The sequence below is a fragment of the Podarcis gaigeae genome, assembly GCF_964106915.1.
Source record: "Podarcis gaigeae genome assembly, chromosome: 1".
NCBI lineage: Eukaryota > Metazoa > Chordata > Lepidosauria > Squamata > Lacertidae > Podarcis > Podarcis gaigeae.
In genome coordinates this window covers 107,019,334-107,033,638 of record NC_139678.1, presented here as the reverse complement: position 1 = coordinate 107,033,638, position 14,305 = coordinate 107,019,334, and the positions used below count along the sequence as shown (strand labels likewise).

The 14,305-nt window shown below is 41.4% G+C and overlaps 1 long non-coding RNA gene across 1 annotated transcript in view; it reads right to left on the bottom strand.

Annotated features, from left to right (window-relative positions):
• LOC310833997 overlaps positions 1-1,564 on the bottom strand; it is a 10,637-nt gene extending 9,073 nt beyond the window's left edge. The window contains exons 1-2 of the long non-coding RNA XR_014559038.1: positions 1,523-1,564; positions 1,332-1,404 (exon numbers count right to left, since the gene is read on the bottom strand). This is a non-coding gene — a long non-coding RNA (uncharacterized lncRNA). The remainder of the gene's footprint in view (positions 1-1,331; positions 1,405-1,522) is intronic.
• Between the last annotated feature and the right edge of the window lie 12,741 nt (positions 1,565-14,305).

Below are 14,305 nucleotides of genomic sequence, written 5' to 3'. Positions count from 1 at the left end.
CTTTCACACCTTTTCAACTGAGTGCTCATGGAATTAGTTGCTCTAGTGGTGAAAATAAAGCTATGGTGTCCATGGGGATGTGCAGCATGATGCTGGAATGTCTGTGGTCAGGCTAGAGCAGTACTTTAAGACACACAACTTAGGATGCAGACTCACATGTCTGTTATTTACTATTTGTGGACAAAAAGATTTGTGCTCCATTACAAAATGTGGCACCTCAAAAGCCATTTAAGAAAAGCTTGAAAGACTGGTGCACACTGGTACAACAACATATAAGCCAACAACTGGATAATTGCAGTGGCAACTATGCCTGTCATGTAATGTTAAGCATTTGGGGATTTTTTTTTTAGTGTTGGTTAATAAATACTTAACTCATATAACTGACATAATTCACCTATCACTTTCAACTGTTCAAAGCACTTCACAGATATTATCTCAGCGATCCTCACAACAGTAAAGAAAAGTGAATTGGTGTTATTATTATCACATTGCAGATGAGGATCTGAGGCTGAGAGAGAACAGTGGCTTTCTACTCAGCAGTAGGACTCCTGTTTCGTATACAGAAGGTCCCAGGTTCAAAGTCTGGCATCTCAAGGTAGGTATCCTGTCTGAAACCCTGGAGAGCAGCTACCAATCACTCTAGACAATCCTGAGCTAGATGGACCAATGGTTTTACTAGGTATAAGGCAGCTTCATATGTTCCTAACTCTAGACTGAGAGGCTATATTCCTATAAGAGGATCCTCCTCTTCCTGGCTCTCACATAGCTCCTGATTCAGACAGGCACCTTCCCCCATATAGAGCTACCTGATCACAAAGATCTTCAGAGAAGGTCCTGTTAGATGTACCATAACCTTCAGAACTCCATCATGCAGCAACACAGAAAGCGGCCTTCTCTGTGGTGGTGCCTACTCTGGAATGATCTCACTTCTACAATATGGCTGGCACCCATGTGCTTCAGTAACATATCTTTTTGTACCATCATTTCCCAACTGTTGATATTGTGGTATCGTGTCTTAAAACTATGCTGATGTTGAACATAGGTAGCAATTGTTCAGAAAAGCAGCTCTAAAATAAAATAAAATAAAATCTATCTATCTATCTATCTATCTATCTATCTATCTATCTATCTATCTAACTCCGGATAGTCAAAGTAACAAAACAAACAAAAAAACCTTGTTAGGAATTTAATATTTGATTCTCAGGTTTTTTTTTGTCAACCATTATTTAAACTCTCTTGATAGCTTCCCTTAAGCAGTATGTGATAATTTCACCATGCATTTTTGTTTTGTTTTCCCTAAAAGCCTGGAAGTCAATCAGCAGCAATCTTACAGGTAGAAAAAGATTCTTGTGCCTGGGAAACAGGTTTTCATCATTTCCTTGTAGAAATAACTCATTCAGTAGCCTAGAGGATAACAATTGCATTATTGTGCATATGAAATATGTAGGTAAGACTATAAAATAGTGCATTGTTTGTTGTCTTAGTTGTGTTATCAGCTCCACTTTGTTTTAAATGTACTTACTGTTTTTAGTTGCAACAGAACACAAGCTGGGTTAGGTATTCCACATTGCTGGTTTGCCTTCAAGATAGGCCTGTTATGGAAATATGCTTGCGAAACCCTTTGCTGACAAGCTAGAGACTGAGAGACAGTTTGCGCAAAATAATAATCTAAAACACACACACGCACTGCAAAACATCCATTTATATTTGAATCTTCTTGGAGGCCACTGAATTTTATTTGCTTACTTGACTTTCTGTACATGACGTTTCCTAGGAATTAGAAGCACACTTAAAAAGATGAAAAACAAAACATTTTTGAGCCCTATGACAAAATCAGGAAGTGCTAAAAATATTTTCTGACAGGTTTGCAATGTTCCCAGCGTCAAAGCCAACCAATGGAGCAACCCTAAAAGTTAAATTAAAAACAGCATTGATGACGACAACAAATGTTGTTTCCAGTAAGGTATATTTGTGAAAAAATGATTATTGAGAACTTGAAACTTCTGGTCTTTCTAATTTTATATTCAAAATATTAACAATATAGGGCAGATTTTGTGGCATACTGTGTTCTGTGAAAAATACATTCATTGAATCATTTAAGCAGCGATGGTGAACCTTTGAGGGCCCAAGTGCCATGTTTACTATTGGCAAGCCTCTGAAGGCTGCGTTCCAGCAGTGGGCATAACCAGACTGAAAGCCGCAACAGACAAAATTACATTCATTACTAGGATTGACAGAAAACTTGTAGTTAAAATCTGAACTATGGAGATTCAGGGGGAAAATAATAACATTGTTGTTGTTATTGTTTAGTCGTTTAGTCGTGTCCGACTCTTCGTGACCCCATGAACCAGAGCACACCAGGCACTCCTGTCTTCCACTGCCTCCCACAGTTTGATCAAACTCATGCTGGTAGCTTCGAGAACACTGTCCAACCATCTCGACCTCTGTCGTCCCCTTCTCCTTGTGCCCTCCGTCTTTCCCAACATCAGGGTCTTTTCCAGGGAGTCTTCTCTTTTCATGAGGTGGCCAAAGTATTGGAGCCTCAGCTTCACGATCTGTCCTTCCAGTGAGCACTCAGGGCTGATTTCCTTCAGAATGGAGAGATTTGATCTTCTTGCAGTCCATGGGACTCTCAAGAGTCTCTTGAGAGACTCTTAAGCAGGAATCGGCAAGCCACTCCAGTATCCCTGCCAAGAAAACTCCATGGACAAAGACAACAAGCATATAAAATCATAGCATAAGGATCCACAAGGGGGTGGGGAGTCAAAGGAGATATTTTGTTTGTATTTTGTATTTCTTTTTATGCCCCACAGAGCTACAGTTCCCAGCACCCTTAACAAGTTCAGTCACCACGATTCTTTCAGGATGTGGTATGTCTCTCTGTTCTGTGTGTGAGACTGCCTAGTGTGCGTATGTAAGAGTCTCTCTCTCTCTCTCTCTCTCTCTCTCTCTCTCTGTCACACACACACACACACACACACATACATGCAGATATAGTCATTCACAACATGAAGATAAACATAATTTCCCCCACTGTCTGTCTCCAACCCCCAAATCATCAGATCATCCATCCTTTTGTCACATTTTGTATCCCAAGGGCCACAATCCCTCATGGGCAGCCTTCCAGAGGGCCGCAAACCAGTGGTGGGCTTAGCCAGATGCAAAAGTGGGCAGAGTAATGGTTGTGAATCTTACCTTTGTACAATCAGGCACATTCCAGCCAGTGGCGTAGCGTGGGTTGTCAGCACCCGGGGCAAGGCAAGTAATTTGTGCCCCCTAACCCGTGGATTTTAGTAGGGGCAGAGAGCTGCGAGTGCGAGCGCCCCCCCAGATGTTGCGCCCGGTGCGGTCGGCCACCCCTGCACCCCCCACGCTACGCCACTGATTCCAGCCATGCAGAAGTTTCTTTGCACACACGCACAAGGGCCAATTTGAATAAAATATGGGGGGGCAGGTAAGCCTCGCCCCACATAATCCATCACATGACTCGGTGCATGTACACAATTTGAATGGCAATGCGCATTAACTTGGGGGCCCTTGTCCCCCTCAAATATTTTATTGGAAGGGCAGAAGCCCTCTCAGCCCCTAGGAGTTGACTTCTGTGCAGGCACACATATCACACCTCTCTCCCTACTCCTTCCAGGCAAGCAGGTGGCCTGATCACAGCTGAAGGGCTCATTCAAGCCAGACAAAAGCATACACTGCCTAAGGCAGCCGCCTCACCCTGCCTAATGACAGGGCCTGGCCTGGTAATAAGAACCATGAGGATAAACATTCATTGTTGTGAATAGGCCTGAGTGGTCTTCTAATGTGCTTCTTTGAAAAGGAAAGCTGAGATTCTTACAATGGAGCAAAAGCCGTCAGAACTCCTGCATTTGAGAAAAGCATGAGGCACTCTAAGTGCAGAACAGTGTGGTGTTCTTAGAGTAGTCTTTGCTCTCTTGCAAGTTCTGCTATGGGAAAGACTTTCTGGCTCTGGTCTGTACTCATTAGAGCAGCTGTGTAGTCTGGCTCTCCCCTGGGCACTCAGTTGGGAGGAGAAAACTCTACTTACACTTTCCCACTTGGATCTGAAGTGAGCATTGGTGGGTTTCCCCTCTCCCTGCGCTGACTCCACTTTACTGATTTGGGATTTGAACAAATACAGTGTTTGTTATTTTTGATTTGGTCGCAAGGATGGGTGAGGTAGGGTGGAACTATTCAGCCTTTAATATGCTGGCTGTCTGACCAAATTTTAAAGAGTATTCAGTCGAAAATCTGTTAGCTAGGGCTCCTTATGACATGCTAGGAAAACTATTTCGCAGCCTGGTTGACTTTTTAAGAATAAAAAATGCAGTCTTATATTTCTGAAATAGTATCTGAAATGCTTCTGATCTGTTAAGGGTGTGGTCCTTGCAACACAATGTGTGTGCTTGTAGGTTTGGAATAACGTGTACAATGTTTACATATTTGTGGACCTACAAGAGGAAGATCTAGGTCCAACCTCCTGCCATCCAGATGTTCTGGAATACTCCAGCTGTCACACATCTCATTTTGGCTGCAATGCTGTACACAGGCAGCTGAAATCCTATGGACATCTGTGGAATTTAAATATGTGCTAACATTGCAAGCTCTGGCTTCTCTTATAGTATCTTCCTTTCCCCCCTTCCTGTTACTGTTTAATATCAATTTCATGTATTACCTCATTGGTTTAAAGAGACAAATGTAAGACCAACTCATTCAAGAAGATTTATTTTGGTCCGTGGGGGGGGGGGGAATGGAATTATCTTAGGAGCAAATAGAAAAAGTAACAAAAGACACAAGACCAAACAATAACAGAAGATATGTTGTATGGGTGAATGTGGGAGGAAATTCATTGTACATTACAGTGGTGAGGCATTGTTACTATTTTGTTATCACAGAGAGATGAAAAAGGAAACAGATCAGCCTTTGCCACATTTAATTAGCACATGGGTATTGGTGTGATTCTAATCTGTTTTCCTTTTAATTAGTATAATTGTAAAGCATAAGAGAGGCTTTCCATATACGTAGAAACTGGCTACAATCTAGCTTTGTGTTCTAAGTACAAACTGAGCTTTGTGTTCTAAGTACTTCAGATACCAGGGATGGAATACATGCTCCTCCAAAACTGTTACTTTTATTTATGTGTACAACTGCTAATGGCATATCCAAAACAATGCATTTTGCTCACAGCTGCACACATTAAAGGCTAATGCATGTTCGCACTCTTGGTATTAACTTGAAGGGATTGGTCTTGAGCCTTCTGTGTTTTTTTTTATTATTTTTATTATTTTTATTTTTATTTTTTTATTTTTTATAATAATTTTTATTAAGGTTTTCCAAATTAGAACAAATCATAACAAATTAAATCCAATCTATTGCCAATAACTAGGACTTCCCCTCCCTACCCCCTCTTGTATTCCAAATCTTCCAAATAAGCAATTAAATTCAACAAATTCTTATCCCCAAATTACACTCTTCGTCAATAACCCAATTTATCCAAATTCTCATTCCCTAAGATCGATCTATACCCTTCCACGGGTTTCCCCCTTTCAAACATAGTACAGATAAAAATAAGATAAATATAAATAATAATTTTACAGCCTTTGGATTCCAATTTTCCCTCCCCTCTTTCCCCTTTGCGTTTCACTTATCCCTCCACTTCTAATATTTTCCTGGAGTTCCCACATTACACTATGTCCCTCCGGTTCTTTGCCAGTCTTTAATTACGGATGTCCAATCGTAGAAGGAGTCTATCAAATAAGGGCCCATTTCTTCTATCCAGGTTTTTATATCCAGGAGTAAAAACTCCAATTTTATATCCATAAGCTTGTCAAACCTGAATATCCCAAATGTTCCCCCAGTTCTGTCCAGTTCTTGTTGTTTCCTTGTTCTTATCAATCATTCTCCTCCTTTTTATTTCTCTGTTCCCCACAGAAATGTTCTTTTTCCAAAAGTTTCTAGTGTCTCTGCAGAGGTTTGTTATTCATGAAGCAAAGCATTACATCATGTTCCTTTCATTTTCCAACAAATAGTTCCATTGTTTCCTGTAGTGTGTAGACCTCTGTAGACAAAATAGTGTTCCATTCCTGCAGTTTCCCAGGAGATTGAAAGTTCCATTCAACTGTTCACATTTCCTGTGAAAAACACATGCAATGTCCCTCGACTCCTCTAGGTGGATTGCAGTAACAAAGTTCCCTTCCAGAATCACATCCACCAGACCAAGTAGCTTGTTGACCAATATTTAAAACAATTTGTATTCAATTTGTAACAAATATAACCGGCAAAGTCCTCATAACAAAGTCTCTATTTTAATCTTCCTTTTTGACAGCTCTTTGACAGCTGTCAAAACCTCCATCACTTTTCTCCAGGCAGTTTCACAAATCGCTCCAGGGATTCCGGGGGGGGTTGCTTTTAAAGACAATTCCACTTTTCTCCTCCAGCTCAATCTTATAATTTTCCCTCGCGAAGTTGCTGATTCGGCAAGATAAGGTTACACTCGATCTTAGTTATCCAGTCCTTTGTTTTGGCTCTTCTACAATTTAGGGGTAGGCTGACTTCCTTTTTTCCACCTCCCCCGTTCGCTCCGAATTTTAAAAAATTTATCCCCCTTTTTTTAATCCATATTCCAATTACTCACGGGTTCTTCTTTAGAGCCGAATTTTCAATAGAAGAAGTCAGCGCTCTCCGCCGGATGGCATGCGGCTGCGCTCGGCAGGGATAGCAGAGGACTCAAAGCACCACGCTTCTCCCCGGCACCCGATCCGTAGCCTTTAAAAAGGCTCCTTCACGAGTCGGGAGGGCGCTAACGGTGCCAGCCGAGTCTCCATGTCCACGGCCTCAATCTGGCCGTGGTTTTTAAGGGTCCCCGCATCGCCGGTGCGGTAGGACCCAGCCCCTGCCAAGCCGGCTCCCTCCGGAGCTCGGAGGGAGCCCGCCATTCGGCGATGGCGCCGACCCGGAAGTGATACATGGGTATTGGTGTGATTCTAATCTGTTTTCCTTTTAATTAGTATAATTGTAAAGCATAAGAGAGGCTTTCCATATACGTAGAAACTGGCTACAATCTAGCTTTGTGTTCTAAGTACAAACTGAGCTTTGTGTTCTAAGTACTTCAGATACCAGGGATGGAATACATGCTCCTCCAAAACTGTTACTTTTATTTATGTGTACAACTGCTAATGGCATATCCAAAACAATGCATTTTGCTCACAGCTGCACACATTAAAGGCTAATGCATGTTCGCACTCTTGGTATTAACTTGAAGGGATTGGTCTTGAGCCTTCTGTGTTTTTTTTTATTATTTTTATTATTTTTATTTTTAAATATTTTATTAAGGATTTTCTTGTTTTACAGAAGTGTAGTGCCTCGTTTTTTTTTTCTTCTTCTTCTTCCATGTAACGTTTTTACAAATCCGTTTCATTTGTTGAGGCATTAGGGGGAGAAGAAAACAGAAAGAAAAAAGAAAGGGGGGGGTGGGAGAGGGAGGATGGATGGGGGTGGGGTCGGGTGGCGGTGTTTCTATTATGTTTAATGTATGTAGAGTTTGGTGTCAGCGTTGCTTGTGTTGTTCACTTGTGTTCCTTTGGTGGTGAGAGAGGTTGGGGTTGGCTTAGGGTGTGATTGTTTGCTTGTGATTGGCTGTGGTGATCTTTGTTTTCGTGTGTGAGTGAGGTGGGTGGGTGTTTTGGATCAGGTTAGCCATATTGATTTGTATGCTGTTGGTGGATTATTGTCGTTGTCCTGTTGGGCTGTGTATGTGATAAAGGGGAGCCATACCGGGGTGAAGCCTTCTGTGTTGTTGATGCCTATCAAGATCCCTTCCCTGGTCACTCACCTTCAACTCAGACCCAATCAGTATATATGTAAAGTTTGATTTTTTATTTTGAAACCCATGTTCTCAACTTAGCATTTACTAACATTGAACCACTTCTGCCATTTTAATGCCCATTCACCCAGGTTGAAGAGATCTTTCTGAAGCCAAGGACAGCTGGACTGGAGCCACAGACACTTCAACTCAACGCCATGTAGCTTAAGTTATTCCATTGCTTTCAAAGGACACCAGGTTAAGATTCTTCTGCACTTACGCCCATTGAAATGAGTTGGCCCAAGTGCACTTAACTCTGCATTTGGATTGTGGCCCAAATATTTATGGCCAGGATCCAAAGAACTACTTTAGTCACACCCAAGAGTTTAGGTATGCACATTGGGATTATTTTACAACCTTTTTTGTTTGCACATTAGACACTCATGGTATATCATAAACTCCCTTTTCAAGCTCTCTTCAGTTCAAAAGCAAATTGCTGCGTGGTATGGGCCAACTGCTGTTTGAGGAACACAGTCACAAAGTTCTTTTTGGGTCATGGAACAAGATATTTAGTTCTTTGGATCCTCGTCCACATATTTCCAAATGATCAAAAATAGAATCTAAGATAAGGGCTGGGGAAATATTTTGTGTATCTACATTCTGCCGCTGACTTGTTTCACATGTCACATCAGACCATAGTTTAAATTATGGTTTCATGTGAATGAGCAGTAAGCTGATCTGCACTGCTCAAAAGACTGAACTTCACTCCTCCCCTACTCTGTTCTTCAGCACACTGAGGTGTCGGGGGTAACCAGAGGCTGTCTTACCATTGCTTGCTTACCTTCTGCCCAACCTGGTAAACTAAGGTTTGTCAAAGGCAAACAAACCATAAGCACTGGTTCACAAGTAATGGTAAGTAATGGTAAACTAAGTTTGCCCTCATTTGCCCAGCATCTGTACCTCCTCACTCCTCCTTGGACAATGGAAAGACCTGCAGTCCTGGAGGAAAACAAGGTTTGCTATGTGCCAAAGAGGGTTACAACAGTCCCCTTTAAACCAACTTGTCATTTTTAACCATAGTCTGATTCCTTGATTAACATTTGTAAATGGCTGTTGAAGTTACCAAGATTTATTTTAAACTGCACATTCACTGGGAAAAATAATTAACCATCTTTTCACTTGGCAGGTGTTTTGATTGTGTAATAGACAGGTGTTGATTATACTTATATGAATTGTAAGATCTGTTTCTTAGTGCAATTGTATGTCCCGCAAGAAAATGTTCTCTATTTTCATGACCCCTGTGTAAACTGAATGCTTGCCACGTCATATTGGGTTGGATTTTAATTTTTTAAAATAAAGATTAAAGGCACGATCCATCTAAAGTTGTGCTTTTATGTCCTGTTCACTTAAATTCAAGAGATTTACTTGGATGATAAACTATCCCATTGAAATCTGTAGGATATAAAAGTGTTTAACTTTGGATGGATTGTACCTTTTCTTATACAAAACAGACCCATGTTTCATGAAATTATACACGTGACCTTGACAGCATGCAATCTCTTTAGGAGACAAAACTCCCATCCAATTTGACAGCATGGACCATTTGAGCTGCAAATGATTCTAACATTAGATTTGATGTTCTAGCTATCCAAGAGGTCTGTAGAGATCTGAATATCAAGCAGTTCAAGAAAGGAGGCACTATGGACAGGTGCCCATAGATTCGATCTTATAGAAATGCCCTACACTCACATAATCTTGGAAGGTAACAAAACTGGTATCCATTGCAGTTCTCTAAACATGAATTTAATCAACTGGGACCTGCAACAAAATGTTATATTGCAAAATTATCCTGTTCAGGGTTTCCCCCCAGCCAATCATTCATTCTTTCTCCCCCCCCCCTTTTTCCCAGTTCCCCCCTCCTCAACACTCAGTCCTCATTGAGCTACTTTTTAATAAACATATATTCTCCCTTCTTAGCGTTTTATCCCCTAATGACTTTTTCTGCCTTTGCAAAACTGTGGCTTCCCACAGAGCCTGCTGATACCACCCTCTGGTGTGTGGATGGTGCTGTTATGGCTACATGAGGATCTACACTTGGATGATGAGTTTGCTATTAAGATGTAAGATTAGTATTGCAGCAAAGGATGTTTTCATCCACAGAAACAATTCCCAGAATCCACAAATTCTCTTGGGACCAAAATCAGATCCATGTTCTGCCAGTCTACTGCCTTCAGTTTTGTTTTTAAGGCCAGAAGTGATAGGAGAAATAAGTTTGAAACAAACAAAGAAAGAAAGAAAAAACCCTAGCCTTCTCTTTTACACAGGGGACTACTTCCAGTGGAAGGGGAAATGGCAAGGAACGATGCTGTGCTATCAGTCAAATATTTATGTAGGCAGGGGATAGACGGTCATCCTCATTTTTTTTTCCCCAGCTGTCCTGCTTGGTAGGTTGAAAAACAAAGCAAGGAGTGGGGAGAGTCAAAGATGCCTGGGAAAGAAAGACAAATCCTAGCACAACAGAAGAACAGACAACTGGCTGTGGCTTTGCTAAATAAGGAAAAGAAGCATGAATTTTCAAATGCCTGACTTGCAGAGCATAACAATCATTCCTTTCTGGAGGTAGGTGTGTTAGCTGTTGCAGCCCGGAAAAGAAAATACGAAGACTCTTGTAGCACCTTGAAGACTAACAAATTTATTACAGCATAATGTTCTGTGGATCTGAGTTTCCTTCAAATGAAATGGCAGGTACCAGTATATGTATTCATTGGTGTAGACTCCACCGCAGAGGAAAAATAATTGTAAAAGGTAGTGTTTGGTGGCAATGAAATGGGGGGAAAGCATAACTCTTTGTTTCTTGCTTAACTGTTTCTTGAGGAAGCAGTAGAGATCCCATCATTAAACATGGATTACTTTATAAGGCCTTGTCAGGAAGAGGAAAACATCACTGTTAAGGGAAGGGAAGACAGTGTTCCGGTGACACTATAAAATGGATTGATAAGGACATCCTTGTCTGGCTTCAAGTTTACAATGACTACAACATTGCAGATTTAGACAGTGCACACATTACTGTTAACACCGGCTCCCACTGCTGGTGTTTGAAGCCGAGTACGCGTGGTGTTAGCCACAATCCATTTGTATCTTGTAGATTCCTAAGAAATACTGCTGATTGATATGTTTCCCCACAAACCAGCTTCCATCCAATTTGAAAACATAAGATGCAGTTAAGGTGGGGTGTGTAAAAGATGCTTTCACTGAATAGGGGTTTGGGGATGCACACTCCAGCCCTCCAGATGTTTGGGACTAACAGGACCAGTGGTCAGGGATGATGGGAATTGTAGTCCCAAACATCTGGAGGTTTGCCTATGCCTGCCCTATTGCAAGCATAGAGAAACAGGTGATGTGAATCAGGTGAAAACATCCCTGACTATCCCTGGTGGATACAGCAGCATAAAAATGTGTCTTGAAATGCAATAAGACACTTCCCCCTCTCTCACTCTCTCACACATATACATACACATGCACAAAGCACCTTACTATGTTTTAAGCCAGTGATGTGTACATAGCCTACAATTCAGCTGAAATTATATTAAGTGGTAAAAGGGATTGTGTTTGGTTTTGACTACCTAACATTGAATTTTGGCAGGTTTTACAGGAAGCATATCTGCTTTATTATATTAAATACTATAACATTTTCTTCTTCAGAAAGATATTCTGACCTTGCAAAGTCTAACCCTTTCTAATTCTAAACATGCTTCATGCCCTCCACATATTTCTCCATGAAGTTCCATGGAACCCATTCAGACATAGCACTGTACATCTGCTGACCTTTGTAAATGCCAGCCATAGAGACATGCTGTTCTAATGCTGTGAGTGTGAAGATCATGGTGAGGATGTGGGGGATGGATCATTGTTGCTACTTAGCAAGAATCCTTAATAAAGCACATCTGAATACATGAGTGAAAGCATTCTGCATACACTACTATACTACATTTCACCAGGAGAAAACTGGTTGGTATTATACATTGATTATAGCAAAAATCAAACAAAATTTACAGATGGCCCATGGAATTAAAATACCTGGAATTCAACCATTAAAACTGTACATACATACATACATACATACATTACTGCACAAGCAAAGGAACCCATCTTTTCAGTTACCGGTATATGCTTGCTTCTGCTTATCAACAAAAGCAAAGTTGCTGTTTGTCTAATTAGTAATCAATACCATAAACTAGGCACCAGATATTGTGACTTATTTTCCTCATAAATATGAAAAATCCACAAGCAGTGAGCTAAATCAGGTATTCCACCCCCATATAATACAACCACAAAACTTCAAATTAAATACAATATTTAAGTGTCCTGCCAAAACTGCAGAGGGCAGCTGCTGAAGACATAAACCTGGCCAGTTATCCAAGCTCTGATAGCATTGCATTTGAGCTACTGAAAAGTGTTGTGCGTACATGGGGCTGCCTTGAGTGAGTGGACATTATATATAGTACAAAAGGCATCGGAGAACATATTGAGAATGTATCTCATCAGTCTTAAAACAGCTGATTTTGACATTCACATTAGTCCTATAACATCCTTACTCAGCAGCAATCTCATTGAGTTCAGTATGTCTTTCTTCCATGAAAAGGGATATAGGACTGCAGCCTCAAAATTTATAAGACTTGGAGTGAGACCTAAATTTCTTATGGAAACCTTTATTCAATATGAGCATCCCACATAAGATTTTCCTCAAATGTCTCTTTCTGAGTTCCACTATTCTCTGAGACCAGGCAGGTAGTGATCAGAGAGGGCCTTTCCAGTGGTGGCACCTCACTGTGAAATTTTCTTCTCGGGGAGTTTTGCCTAGTGTCAAGTCATGTTTTGTTCGCATAAGCATTTGCACTCACCTCTGAACACTGGAAACAGAAGCCCTCATTTTTCAGTTGCATTTATTACTATTGCTATTATTATTTATTGTGTTTATATACTGCCCTCCATCTGAAGATTTCCTTCCTGCATTTTAATGCTTTGTTATGTATATGATGTATTTCACAGAATCACAGAGTTGGAAGGGAGCCTGAGGAGCATCCAGTCCAACTCCTTGCAATGCAGGAACATGCAGCTGTCCCTTACAGGGACCAAACCTGCAACCTTGGCTTTATCAGCACCATGTTCTAACTATGTTTCCATATATATCGTTGAACACCACCTCAAGGGTTGAAGTTGATCACAACTTGGAAATGTTGTTAATAGCAGTAATAAATATGAAGCACATTCTAAATCATCATATTTGTAATTTTTCTCCAAAGATTCCAGAAGTCAGATTCTGTACATCGAAGTTAAGGTGTAATGGGAGCTTGTTCTCATGTACGTGTCCATAGGACTGCAGCCTAAATGTGCCTGCATTTCCCTGCCTCTTTAGTTGTGGTACCAAAAATGTTGATGATGTGTCAGCCCAGGCTTCTCTGTTGTTGAGAAGAAGAACGCTATTAAATCCTATGTTAATTTTTAAGACGACACAGAAACATTTGTTTCTATGCTGCGTGACATACTTCATTATGAATTGCACTTTCCTTTACTCTTTCCAAGTGACAACTGCTGTTACTATAACAGGTGATTATTAGGTGAAGAGGATCAACCCTGAAACAAGGAATTGCACAGAGAAGCTAACTCAGCATGAGTTCTGGAAGCCAGAAATGGGAAGAACTGGAAAACTGAATGGGAGAACCAAGCTGCCAAGAGTCAAGGTCAGAATTATGAACAACTTCTGCTCCTATCAGGCTTGTACTTCTTTTACTGCATTTTATATATATACTTAATGGTACAATGTCAGATGTAGTCTAGATAGACACAAATGTATCCAGGAGCAACTTAAATGAGGGTAGAAAGTCAACTATGTTACAGAATGGAGAATATGACACCCTTCAATTCCTCCAGAATTTCGCTTGGGAAATGAGATGCAAGAATGAGCATTATATAACCCACCGAAACGGGGTTTTTTTTTTTGGGGGGGGGTTCCCTCCTGCTCTGTGATGCCTTTGTTGATAATGTACAGTCGAGGCACCCCTGTGTGTGTGTTCCTGAAAAACCAAACTAAAACAAAACCAAACAAAATAAACTTTCAAAAAAACAGTCAAGTGGCCCCTAGCAGCGCAGCGAACGTGCTCTGCAAGGAACAATGCGAGGCTCGTTCAATTCTCCAAAAATGGCCCGGGGAGGCAGCTGAGCAGCCAGGAATCCCAGGAGGCAGGTGCTCCGTTCCTCTCCTTTCTTTGAGTTCTCGCTTTCCAACGTCCAGCAGCCGGAGAGCACCGGGCGCCAACGCTGCTGTGCCCCTTCGAAGCAACCCTGAGTGAGTCGGCTCCCGCCGCTTGGTGGCCCGGCTGCCTCTCGGAGCTCCCCTCACGACGACCGGCTGGACGCTACTCCGGAGCGCTCGCCGCGCGCGCTTCCCCCAAGTCAGTAGTACTGGAAGCCCGTCCCACCCTCGGCGGGATTAAGCGC